The sequence below is a fragment of the Sinocyclocheilus rhinocerous genome, unplaced genomic scaffold, assembly GCF_001515625.1.
Source record: "Sinocyclocheilus rhinocerous isolate Xijiao unplaced genomic scaffold, SAMN03320098_v1.1 scaffold853, whole genome shotgun sequence".
In the NCBI taxonomy this organism is placed as follows: Eukaryota; Metazoa; Chordata; class Actinopteri; order Cypriniformes; family Cyprinidae; genus Sinocyclocheilus; species Sinocyclocheilus rhinocerous.
Window position 1 is genome coordinate 178,595 of NW_015627738.1, and position 11,378 is coordinate 189,972.

General features: G+C 36.0%; 1 protein-coding gene across 1 annotated transcript in view; it reads left to right on the forward strand.

Moving 5' to 3' along the window:
* LOC107733414 (kelch-like protein 29) overlaps positions 1 to 11,378 on the forward strand; it is a 148,695-nt gene that overhangs the window by 107,515 nt on the left and 29,802 nt on the right. The window lies entirely within an intron of this gene.

The window sequence follows — 11,378 nt, forward strand, 5'->3', positions numbered from 1 at the left end:
ATATATATACTTGTGTGTGTCATTTTTTGTCGTTTTATTGATTTTACATTTTTTTAAGTATTTGTTATAAATGCAAGATATATACCGAATATTTTCAATATACTCGATTCGATATTGAAAATTTATAAATTATATATGTATATATTTGTAGCCTATATATTGCATCATTTTAAATGTCAGTGTGACTGTCTTTTCAATATATTAGTTTTGTTTTAGTTTTTTTCATTTTTGAATTTGAATTATTTTTGAATTATTTAGTATTGCATTCTGTAGAAAAATATGCAGTATATTGGAAAATATACTGTCAAAAGGCAAAATCATGCAAACAAGTTGATGTCATCAATATCGTGATTATTTTTCTACAAAAAGAAAGCCTCTAAACTCTGAAAGTGTATTAAAGCCAGATAATCAGATTGCAGCCGGTCATTTCTCTGAGCTTTACCACTGTTGTGTGCAGTATGAATGAGACTCATGAACAGTCCGCTGAGACTCGGTCCGATTGACAGAAGCGTGGAGGTTTGTTAGTGGGCTTGTGAGAGAGAGAGAGCACCCACTGCACCCCGCTGACTCCTAATTTATAGCCCACCATCCATCTTGCCTGCAGTTTCACGCTCATAAGCATGACATGTACTGCGATCACATGATGTCTTCAGTCAGTCCGCGTCTCAAGGCTGCCGTCGGGCCGATCGGGAGCAGCAGCAAGGTGCTCTTGCTGTTTGTCATCGATTCGCTCTTATTTTTTATGGCTCTGTTTGGAAACTCAGTGAGTTGCCTTGCATAGACAGCTGTCTGGTCACGTCAGAACTCAAGTAAACTTGAGATGATTTGAAACTCTGATCTGTGAGCTGCTCTGGTGCTCGGTGAGATAAAAAAGCTGCCCGTCTGTACCTGCAACCTTCATAACATCTGTGGAGTTTCCAGAGGATTTGATGACTAATGAGCCTAAAAGAGGCCAAATGTAAATAATAAACAAACAACACCTAGAATATAGATAAAAGCTTGTTGCAGTGCATTCTCCCCGTAGGATATTTGTGATGTTTTTGGCTGAACGTGCATCTTAGAAGTCATCATAATGCTGCAGATTATTTTTTGGAGTGCGTTTTAAAACACTCCCTGTGGATGCAGCTCAGTAGGTTTTGGAATTGAGGATATATACACCTCTCTAATTGCCAAAGGCGAATTCTTTTGCTAGTCCAAGTTAAGTGAGTAAATAAAAATAATGAGTGACTGGTAACTTTATGCAAGTGCTTATTTGGCTGGTTTTCAGTCATTTTAATGCCACAAAGAAGAGAGATTTGCATTGTTACTGGCTATACTGAGCATCTCAATTTTATTTACAATCAATATTGCAAGTATTAGTGCATACAAGTCCATTAGCACAGTAATGAAGCTGATATCAAGGTTGTTTCTTCCTTAATGCACATTAATCCGTGTATCATTCGATCATTCGTTTTTTGATTTAATATTGAAAGTAGAAAAATTAGAAAACGGCTCCTTTTTCTTTTTTTTACAAAAAACGAAAAACGAGAATTCAGCTTAAATTTTCATTTTTCGTTCATGGGTGGTAAAATGAATAAACAGCTTGAATATTCGATTTCTACACGTGGGCGGGAATTAAACGCCCCTTTCTGCTGATTGGTCAGCCGAAGATCAAACCGTGCCATCATCAATTCTTCTGCAGTATCATGCAGCAGAATAATAGTCCTCCCCTGCTGCAGTTGTACGGATTAATAACCCATTTTTATCAATTTCATATTTTTCTCATCAGACAGACTAATGAATAGCTCGACACAACTTGTACCGGGCAGAGTCTAGACAGGTCTTTCTTCTGTGTAGACCAGCGGTTCTTAAAGTGATAGGGGATCCGAGAAATAATTTGCTATAGGTATTACTTAATAACACAAAAATGTCCTGCTCGCGCTTGCCAATTTAATGGCAGAGAATGGTGACTTTAGGTTTTTTTTGTTTGTTTTTTGAAGCGGATGCATATCTGTCGTAAAATAATCCTATGCATCTCCTGGCGTATATTCCAAGCATTCTGAAGGTATACTGAGGGTTTGGTGAGAAACAAACCGAAATGGCAAGTTATTATATTTTATGAAAATCTTGCGTTGCAGTGCGAGTGCGCAGCAGCTCATGCCGCGCACAAGTGCATATCCTTTTGAGATATCAATTACAATCAATTTTAATAAAACACAAAACTACATTATATAACTCTAACAGTTTTTTTTACTATTATATTTACTATTGGTTGTTCTCCGGTTGTCAGTCAGAATGACAGTTCTTGTCTGGAGCTCCGTGCAAGATCTTGCCTCATGGTGTAAGGATGATCATGAGAAAGGTGAGGGATCAGCCCCGAACTACACGGGAGGAGCTTGTTAATGATCTTAAGGCAGTTGGGACCACAGTCACCAAGCAAAACACTGGTAACACACTACGCCGCAATGGACTGAAATCCTGCAGCGCCCGCAAGGTCCCCCTGCTCAAGAAGGCACATGTACAGGCCCGTTTAAAGTTTGCCAATGAACATCAAAATGATTCAGAGAAGGCTCAGGAGAAAGTGCTGTGGTCAGATGAGACCAAAATTGAGCTCGTTGGCATTAACTTGTCTCGCCGTGTTTGGAGGGAGAGAAATGCTGACTATGACCCCAAGAACACCATCCCTACAGTCAAGCACGGAGGTGGAAAAAATAAACCTACCATAAAAATTACACACCTTTCATTTCTTTGTAAGTGGGCAAACTTACAAAATCAGCAGGGGATCAAATAAATATTTTCCCCACTGTATATACCCAAGCCAATTTATTATTCTTTCCTTTTTGTCTTAGTGTTTAAAATATTTATTTTGAAACAAATTAATTAATTAATTCTTAATTAAACAAACAAACAGACTTACTGGGTGAGCAGGGTAGGCTATGACAGCTGTCATATCATACCCTGCCATGCCCAGCTGATGCAAAGAATAGAATTTATATCTACACAGAAGAAAGCCCCGTGTAGACTCCGCCCCGGTATGCAAGGACTATTATTCTGCTGCATGATACTGCAGAAGAACTGGTGAAGGCACGGTTTGATCTTCGACTGACCAATCAGCAGAAAGGGGCGTTTAATTCCCGTCCACGTGTAGAAATCGAATATTCAAGCTGTTTATTCATTTTTCCACCCATGAACGAAAAACGAACATTTAAGCTGAATTTTCGTTTTTCCTTTTTTGGAAAAAAAGAAAAAAACGAAAAAGGAGCCGTTTTCTCATTTTTTTACTTTCAATATTAAATCAAAAAACGAATGATCGAATGATACACGGATTCACATTCTTGGTCTTGTTCTGAAGGATTCATCTTTGCTAAAGAAAACAAGAAAAACAAGAGACATTTTTTTCCATCCAATCAAGCCAAAAATCATAGGTCTGATTACTTAGGTAATAATCTAAGCAGTTACTGATTACTGCATTAGATACACTACTGTTCAGAGTAAATTTTGTTTTAATGCCATAAAAAGAAAGATTGAGCAAGATACTGTTGAGCGTCTACATTTTATATACAATGAATATTGCAAGTATACTTAATTCCTAGAGCATTTTAGTGAGCACAAGTCCATTAGCACAGTATTGAACCTGATATCAAGGTTTTTCGTCCATAATGTATAAAATATATGCAAGGATATGCTCTATTTACTTTCTCAATGCACATTCCTGGTCTTCATGTAAATGATTCGTCAGTGCACATCAGTCCAAAGGAAAAAAGAGTTTTTACCATACAGTCAGGGCAAAAGTATTAAAGCAGTTAGTGATTATTATTGTTTATAATTACAGATACACTACCATTCAAATGTAAACGTCATTCTTAGAGGGCTTAGCGAGTTTAGCACAGTATTGAACCTGATATCAAGGTTGTTGTGTCTATAATGTCTAAAGCATATACTGTACCTCTATATATTGTTTCAAAGGCAGCATGAAATTAAAAGTGAATTTATTTACTTCCCTAATGCACATTCCGTATTGTGAATGATTCATTAGCGCATGTTAGTCCAAAGAAAAAAAGATACATTTTTACATCTAAATAAGGTCTGATTACTTGGGTAATAATCTAAGCATTTAGTGATAGAGATAAATGCACTGCCCAGAAGTTTGGCTCAATAAGATTTATTTATTTATATATTTATTTATTTATTTCTATCTATCTATCTATCTATCTATCTATCTATCTATCCTTCTATCCATCCATCCATCCATCCATCTATCATTCTATCCATCCATCCATCTATCATTCTATCCATCCATCCATCCATCTATCCTTCTATCCATCCATCCATCCATCCATCTATTTAAATACCACCAAAAAGACAGATGTGCATAAAGTTACTGATCACCATTGAGCATCATTATTATATTTACAATAAATATTGAATGTATTGTATGCATTGCATTCAGTATTGCATGCATTGCATTCTTCATTCATAGAGGATTTTAGTGAGTACAAGTACATTAGCACACTATTGAATCTGATATCAAGGTTATGCATCCATAATGTCTAAAATGTATGCAAGTATATGCTTTAAAGTCAGCATGAAATTAGAATTGATTCTATTTACTTTTTTAATGCACATTCCTGGTTTTATTGTAAATAGTTAATTAGTGCATGTTAATCCAAAGAAAAAAAGAGACACTTTTTACCATCCAATCAAGCCAAAAATCATAGGTATGATTACCTGAGTAATAATCTAAGAGTTACTGATTACTGTGTTTATAATGAGAGATGCGGTACCATTCAAAAGTTTGGGGTCAGTAAGATTTATTACTTTTTTAATGCCAGGCGTGGCATTTGGATTTGAATGGATTTCATTTCATTTCATTGCATTGCATTGCATTGCATTGCATTGCATTGCATTGCATATTGCATTGCATATTGCATATTGCATATTGCATTTTGCATTGCATTTTGCATTGCACATTCCTGGTCTTATTGTGAAGAATTCATTAGTGCATGTTATTTCAAAGGAAAAAATTAATAATTTTACCATCCAATCAGGGCGAAAATGTTGTAAAATCACATGTTGTTGATAATATTTTAGGCGATTTGTGATTATTATTGTTAATAATTAGGATTAGGAAAAGATTGGAGTTAAAAAGGTTTGGTAAAATGTATTTACTGTTTGTTACAGAATACAGAATGCTACAGAAAAGAAAGATTTGCATGAAGTTTCCGGCCACTGCTGAGCATCTTACAATAATTGTTGCATGCATTCTTAAAGCATTTTAGTGAGTACAAGTACTGAACCTAATAGCATGATCATTGCATTTTTAATTTCTGAAATCTGCATGAAGTCGAGCTCCATGGCAGGCTGCTCGTGTTGAGACAGTGGGCGAAGGAATTCTCATTTTGACGGCATTATACACAAACACAGCTTGTGTATCTGCACCACATGTTCACACCGGCTCATCAAATGTCATATTTGTGCACTGAATCCTGGTACTAATCGCGGTGGCCGATGGCGTGCTCTCGCGGGGCGTCTCCTAACCTTTCGCAGTCTTGAAATACCACACCCCTCGAGTCCAGCCCTCCGACGGCAGCGAGAGGACGCTGATTATTCTGACAGCGTGCCCCGTTCCAGCCCAATCAGCAACACTTACTGTTTAATTGCTCTTTGATGATGGATTCCGGTCATAAAGCCACAGTCTCGCACTTTGAGTTGTCCTTCCATGTCTTTAGCTCTGAAATGACTGTAGAAGCGGGAGTGAAAACAAGGGGTAGAGGGGTGAGCAGCGGCTCTAGGGAGTTTATTTTCTCGGTGTCATGCAGTCATGACTTTGGCACTCTCACAATGCTGTGTGATGCTAGCTAAAGCCAAATGCACAACTGCTCCAATTAAAGCACTAAATCTGAACTTGAATGTGCTCTGACATAATGGGTATGTTATGTTATCATTAACCAAAAAGGAAATATTGTTTTGATTATCGCTATTCAGCTAAAAACATCATCAACATGGATCACCAAGTACATGCTGTAAACTTGAAATTAAAAGCAGGAAATAATAAAACTCTATTTACTTTATTAATACACATTCCTGGTATTAATGTGAATGATTCAGCAGTGTATGTTAATCCAAAGAAGAAAATAGTTTACAGTTGTTTACAATTACAGTTAATTACACTACCATTCAAATGTTTTATTTTATTTTATATTTTATTTTGTTTTTATTTTAGTTTTGTTTATTCTTTAATTATTTGTATTTGAAAAATAAATACATCTTTTTTTATGTTCATTTATTCTATTTGTAATTTTTTTTATTAAAGAAATAAATATTAAATTTTTTTAAAGAATTACATTTTATTCAGCAAGGACACATTCAATTTATTAAAATAACAGTAAATACATTTATACTGTTTAAAAAAAAATTAATTAAAAATAATGTATTGCTCAAAGAATCTTAAAAACTGTATCACAATTTCCACAAAAATATGTAGCACAACTGTTTTTGTCATTGATAATAATCAGAAATGTTTCTTAAGCAGCAAAACAGCATATTAGAATGATTTCTGAAGAATCACGTGACACTGAAGACTGGAGTAATGATGCTTAACCTCTTAACTGTCAGTTTACTTCACTATATTACAATTAAATCCTAATCTAATCATGACAACTATATATCGTTGGAAAGGTCTAAGACTTCTAAATAGATATTTTATTGCTGTTTTTTGTTACAAATTATGTAGGAACAGTGATAGATTAATTTATGACAAGAGTGCACCCTTAAAAAATCTATATCAAAACAAGTTCTGACCTTTGTCACAAAAAGTATTTTTTCGTTGCCTTTTTCCCTTTCACGTTTTAGAAATCATCATAAAGTATATATCAGTTGAAAGCTTAAAATCTCAAAGTGTATCCTGTGAAAGCCATTTTAAAATCAGACATTGCATTACCATGGAAATGGTAAATCAAAATCATATTACAAAATGTTTTCGTTCAGGAATTATAACAATTTAAGTTACATTTTTCAATCAAAAATGGGTGTGACAGTTAAAGGGTTAAAATTCAGCTTTGCATCACAGGAATAAATTACATTTTAAAATATATCCACATAGTAAACACTTATTCGAAATTGTAATAATATTCCACAACATTACTGATTTTGGTATATTTTTTCTCAAATAAATGCAGCCTGGGTGAGCAGAGGAGACTTAAAGGGATAGTTCACCCAAAAATGAAAATTTGATGTTTATCTGCTTACCCCCAGGGCATCCAAGATGTAGGTGACTTTGTTTCTTCAGTAGAACACAAACTGAGATTTTTAACTCCAGCCGTTGCAGTCTATCAGTTGTATAATGCATGGCAATGGTAACAAAATCTATGAGAGTAAAAAAAACATGCACAGACAAATCCAAATTAAACCCTGCGGCTCGTGACGACACATTGATGTCCTAAGACACGAAACGATCGGTTTGTGTCAGAAACCGAACAGTATTTATATCATTTTTTACCTCTAATACACCACTATGTCCAACTGCTTTGGACATAGTGGTGGCATCCGATGCGTGAGGTGTGTACGCGCTCTGGCGTAGTTTACGTTAATGGGTGTGTTGATATCCAGCCGAAGAGCAGTCCAAATCCCTGAGTCTGAATTTTGAGCAATAATAATGATGGTATGGGTCATGTTTTGGTTTTGAAATGCTTTTGGTTTCACGAACATCTTTGAATGGTTTCCCAGAGGACGAGACTCTTGATTTCTGCTGTAAATGAATGGAGCGTGTCTCTGCGAGTCGGCGGTCGCTTCTATAGGCGGTCAAAGCGAGGCCCATTATGCCATGTTGAGATAGAGCGTCCCACCGTGAAAACTCAACACACCATGGGCTTAAAGAGCTGATAACTCGCCGTCCACTGCTGTGCCTTCATCTCTGCCGACGAAGTGGATTTTCAGACCCCGTCGATCGTCAAAACGACAAGACGGGATGCAAATTACAGTATTTTTATATTTAATTGGAGCTCTCTTTGTCTCTTGCCACTCAATAGACCTTAGTCAGAGTAATGTTTGACAGAAATGAAAACGAGGCCGTGAGGGACTGAAGTACAGTGCGTTCAGTGGATTGTTACTGGTGTTTAACATAACGATTGTTCAGCTGATGTAACGTCTTTCAAAGAAAAACTTGATTATCTAGGACTGTTATACAGTGCATGCCATTGTAAAGACTCTAAGTATATGCCTCACAGCCTTGTTTCAACATTAAATTGAACAGTTTGGCCGAATCTTGTCCCCCTCGCTGTCTGGGGTGGTTACAGCCTTTCTAAAGTCTATAGACTACTGTAACTTCATCATAGCAGTGTCTTTATTCTCTAAGTCTGTAGCGTGTTTTGTAAGGCCACAGCTGGCATTTAATGGGCATCTCTTGATCTGTTCGTTTCCTCTGCGTCAATGAACCAATGCGGTTCGGCCAAACATGATAAAAACAGTCCTCTGCTGCTCAAGCACTGTATGTATTTCTGGAAATTCAGCGTCTTTGATGGCTGTCTGTTCCAGTTGGAGCTGGAGTCACTCCTGTAGCTGTTGGTTTGTTTTGGTGCACATGAAGCCTCATGGAAAGACTAATCATACCGACTGTTTTTTGGATCATTGCAGATGCGTAGTCGATCGAAAACATCTGTTTATCTCTGGATCGGATTGAATTTTGTGCTGTAGGAGAGGATGAGATATTGTCATACAGATGGGAGAAACAGAACATCTGTTTGTGTGTACCAGGGTTATAGAAAGCTGAAACTAAATCAATAAAAAAGTTGCTTGAAATAAATAATTTATAAATAATATAATTTATCATTTATGAATAATATTTATTATATAATATATATTTACTGAATATATTTATATATATACATATGTAAATAGACGTTTTAATTTTTTTTACTTTAACTTCAATGACAACAGAAAATATAAAAATGAATACTAATTCAAAATATTAATAAAAACTATTTTAATAAAACTATATTAGTCAAGTACTAAAATAACACTGATGTAAACGAATCAGATAAAAAAAAATAAAAAAACAACTGGAGACATTTGAAGTTGCCATAAAATCGTTTCCTGTTGTGACATTTGCGCAGGTTAGTTAGACAAAGTCTAAAATTAACTTTTTAACACATTCTAATGGTGTGTGAATTTTATACATATTTATGAGTGAATTTTTTCCTCACATTTGGCACTTGGCGAGTGATAATTTTGTCAAAGCCGGCCTGATGACATCCTGTGATTTCTTTTCCGCTTGTGTCTAATTGAGGGTTTTTCAGGTTGTTCTAGGAAATCGCAGACATTGACCTTGGACTGATTTCCATTAACATCAGTTTATCATTCATGCAAAATTTATTCCGCTGATTTTGTCAATAAATAGACTAAAAAATGCTCTTGACCTGCTAATGTAGGCATTTTCTGTGAACTTTTAATCATAATCCACCTCTCAGGGCTCATTAAAAACATTTTCAAAAGCAGAAAAATTAATGTTAAAATTCTCCCTTTAGATATTTCCTTGAGCATTTCATGTACAATGCAATGCATATAATATTTTTATAATGGTATTTTTTTCCTTAACTTCTTTTACACTTTATGATGAAAATATGAGTTTGCCTCTGTCAAGGTTGCTGCAGTGTTGCTAGGGTTTGTATGGATGGTTGCTAGAGTGTTTTGGATGGTTACCCCAATAGGCTTTTAGATTTTTTTTTTTTAATTGTGCTATTTATGAAAATTACACACATTATCATTTTCCCTGATGCAAAAAAAATAAAATAAAATAATGCTCATTACCCATTGTTGTCAAAAGCAAGTCACATTATTGTAATGATTTTAATTAAAATCAGAAATCAGCATATTTTAAAAGTGATACAACATCTACAACATTAGGGTGTGTGTTTGTGTGTGTGTACAGTTAGGTCCATATATATTTGGACACAGGCAAATTTTATTATATTAGCTGTTGACCAAAACATATTCAAGTTACAGATATATAATGAATATGGTGTAATTAAAGTGCAAATTCTGAGCTTTAATTTGAGGGTATTCACATCAAAATTGGAGGAAAGGTTAAGGAATAACAGCTCTTTAATATGTACCTCCCCCTTTTTCAAGGGACCATAAGTAATTGGACAGTTGACTCAAAAGCTGTTTCATGGACAGATGGGGGCTATTCTTTCATTATTTCGACATCAGTTAAGCAGGTAAAAGTTCTGGAGTTGATTCTAAGTGTGCCATTTGCATTTAGAAGCTGTTGCTGTGAACCCACATCATGCGGTCAAAGGATCTCTCCATACAAGTGAAACAGACAATTGTTAGGCTTCAGAAACAAAACAAATCCATCAGAGAGATAGCAGGAACATTAGGAGCGGCCAAATCAACAGTTTGGTACATTCTCAGAAAAAAAGAACACACTGGTGAGCTCAGCAACATAAAAAGACCTGGACATCCACGGAGGACAACAGTGCTGGATGATCAGAGAATCCTCTCCATGGTAAAGAAAAACCCTTTCACAACATCCAGCCAAGAGAAGAACACTCTCCAGGAGGCAGACGTGTCACTGTTAAAGTCTACAATCAAGAGAAGACTTCACCAGAGCAAATACAGAGGCTTCACCACAATGTGCAAACAAGGCCTGATTAGACTTTGCCAAAAAAACACTTCTGGAAAAGCATTCTTTGGATGGCTGAAATTAAGATCAACCTATTGACTCAAAAGCTGTTTCATGGACAGGTGTGGGCTATTTCTTCATTCCTTCATTATTATTTCCACGTCAATTAAGCAGGTAAAAGTTCTGGAGTTGATTCTAAGTGTGCCATTTGCATTTAGAAGCTGTTGCTGTGAACCCACATCATGCGGTCAAAGGATCTCTCCATACAAGTGAAACAGACAATTGTTAGGCTTCAGAAACAAAACAAATCCATCAGAGAGATAGCAGGAACATTAGGAGCGGCCAAATCAACAGTTTGGTACATTCTCAGAAAAAAAGAACACACTGGTGAGCTCAGCAACATAAAAAGACCTGGACATCCACGGAGGACAACAGTGCTGGATGATCAGAGAATCCTCTCCATGGTAAAGAAAAACCCTTTCACAACATCCAGCCAAGAGAAGAACACTCTCCAGGAGGCAGACGTGTCACTGTTAAAGTCTACAATCAAGAGAAGACTTCACCAGAGCAAATACAGAGGCTTTAACACAAGCTGCAAACAAGGCCAGATTAGATTTTGCCAAAAAAACATCTAAAAAAGCCAGAGCACTTCTGCAAAAGCATTCTTTGGACAACTGAAATTAAGATCAACCTGTACCAGAATGACGGGAAGAAAAGAAGACAATAACGGGAAGAAAAAAGTATGGAGCAGGCTTGGAACAGCTCATGATCCAAAGCA